The sequence below is a fragment of the Heptranchias perlo genome, chromosome 12, assembly GCF_035084215.1.
Source record: "Heptranchias perlo isolate sHepPer1 chromosome 12, sHepPer1.hap1, whole genome shotgun sequence".
Lineage (NCBI taxonomy): Eukaryota > Metazoa > Chordata > Chondrichthyes > Hexanchiformes > Hexanchidae > Heptranchias > Heptranchias perlo.
The window spans coordinates 66,986,926-66,989,425 of record NC_090336.1 but is presented as its reverse complement, the minus strand read 5'-3'; the positions used below and the strand labels follow the sequence as shown (position 1 = coordinate 66,989,425).

At 53.3% G+C, this 2,500-nt stretch overlaps 2 pseudogenes; both read left to right on the top strand.

The window, feature by feature from the left end:
* LOC137329924 (U2 spliceosomal RNA) overlaps window positions 1-58 on the top strand; it is a 117-nt pseudogene extending 59 nt beyond the window's left edge.
* Window positions 59-1,352: 1,294 nt separating this feature from the next.
* Window positions 1,353-1,469, top strand: LOC137329303 (U2 spliceosomal RNA; annotated as a pseudogene).
* Window positions 1,470-2,500: the final 1,031 nt, after the last annotated feature.

Below are 2,500 nucleotides of genomic sequence, written 5' to 3'. Positions count from 1 at the left end.
CCGTCCACTCCACGCATCGACCCAGTATTGCAGTGTCTCTGGGAACGGTGCAGCTCCCCGTGGGGAGATATTCAAAAGGAAAATCAGCTCTTTCCCAGTGTCTCTGTGTGTGTGTGTGTGTGTGTGTGTGTGTGTATTATTACTGAGAATAAAGCTGATATCTCTCTCTCTCTCTCACTCAGAGCTGCTGTGGAAGGAAACCTTTTTAAAAAGAACTTTCTCAGCTCAGTGGTATTTTTTTCTTCTCCATGGCTGAGTGCCGCTCGCACGTAGCGATACAATTCAAAGTGCAAAATAACTTGGCGTCGTTGACTTTAAACAAGCAGGGTCTGCTTCCAAATGAAAGCTGCGCTCCCGAACTGGACTGACTGACTGACTGTCTGTCTGTCTGTTTGTCAAGGGGAGGAAAAGGCGGCGGTGGTGGTGAGGGTGGAGCTTTACGCTCAGGAGGGGAGATTTTCTTTCAGAGGTGCCAATTAATCTGCAGCAGAAAGTCATCCCCCCCCGACCGGGATTCGAAGCCCGGTCCTGACCACGAGACCACCGGGGAGAGTTGCCTCAAGTCCCTGAGGGACCTGGACACGAGGCCGAATACACACGCACGCCTGCTGCACTGGCAGCAGCGACCAACAGGGGGCTGACCGGCTGATCCTTCCCTTTCACAGGCAGGCTTTTGGCCCTCGCTCAAACGACAAAGGTGTTCAGAAGGAAGTCCTGGGGGGAAGGCAGGCAGGGAGGGACGGACACAGGGAAGTCCGCACAAAACAGGTCCCCTGGAACCTCTGACCCACAAAACCGGGTTCCTGGTGAAAGCAGTCCTGCCATTGACATGACAATGGACAGGGCCCGGCAGCTTGAGACACATCTTTCTTTCAATATGCAAGTTCTTTTTAAAAAAGTTTCCTTCCACAGCAGCTCTGAGTGAGAGAGAGAGAGAGAGAGAGAGAGAGACACTGACTCACTGACTGATACTGACACCGACACACACACACACACACACACACACACACACACACATATTATTTATTATTATTTTAAACGACAAAGCTGTTCAGAAGGAAGTCCTGGGGGGAAGGCAGGCAGGGAGGGACGGACACAGGGAAGTCCGCACAAAACAGGTCCCCTGGAACCTCTGACCCAGAAAAACGGGTTCCTGGTGAAAGCAGTCCTGCCATTGACATGACAATGGACAGGGCCCGGCAGCTTGAGACACATCTTTCTTTCAATATGCAAGTTCTTTTTAAAAAAGTTTCCTTCCACAGCAGCTCTGAGTGAGAGAGAGAGAGAGAGAGAGAGACACTGACTGACTGACTGATACTGACACCGACACACACACACACACACACACACATATTATTTATTATTATTTTTAATTGATTTTTAGAACTGGGAGATGGAATAGGGGCTTGCTCCGTCCACTCCACGCATCGACCCAGTATTGCAGTGTTTCTGGGAACGGTGCAGCTCCCCGTGGGGAGATATTCAAAAGGAAAATCAGCTCTTTCCCAGTGTCTGTGTGTGTGTGTGTGTGTGTGTGTGTGTGTGTGTGTATTATTACTGAGAATAAAGCTGATATCTCTCTCTCTCTCTCTCTCTCTCTCTCTCACACTCAGAGCTGCTGTGGAAGGAAACCGTTTTAAAAAGAACTTTCTCAGCTCAGTGGTATTTTTTTCTTCTCCAAGGCTGAGTGCCGCTCGCACGTAGCGATATAGTTCAAAGTGCAAAATAACTTGGCGTCGTTGACTTTAAACAAGCAGGGTCTGCTTCCAAATGAAAGCTGCGCTCCCGAACTGGACTGACTGACTGTCTGTCTGTCTGTCTGTCTGTTTGTCAAGGGGTGGAAAAGGCGGCGGTGGTGGTGAGGGTGGAGCTTTACGCTCAGGAGGGGAGACTTTCCTTCATGCCAATTAATCTGCAGCAGAATGTCATCCCCCCCGACCGGGATTCGAAGCCCGGTCCTGACCACGAGACCACCGGGGAGAGTTGCCTCAAGTCCCTGAGGGACCTGGACACGAGGCCGAGGACACACGCACGCCTGCTGCACTGGCAGCAGCGACCAACAGGGGGCTGACCGGCTGATCCTTCCCTTTCACAGGCAGGCTTTTGGCCCTCGCTCAAACGACAAAGGTGTTCAGAAGGAAGTCCTGGGGGGAAGGCAGGCAGGGAGGGACGGACACAGGGAAGTCCGCACAAAACAGGTCCCCTGGAACCTCTGACCCAGAAAACCGGGTTCCTGGTGAAAGCAGTCCTGCCCCGCCCTGCCATTAACATGACAATGGACAGGGCCCGGACCAGGCGCAGCGGACGGTAGCGAGCAGTCGGAGGGTGAAAATCCGCCAGTGGGTGAAAAGGAGAGCCGTGCGGTGAGAGGAGGCGGAAAGCGGTTCGCAGACTTTCGCTGTACCTCCGGCGGGCAGCGCCGCACCTCCGAGCGCTCGGTACCGTCCGCTGCGCCTCGTCCTGCCGCACGCGACGAGCCGTCCCCGGAGGAAATCGGCCT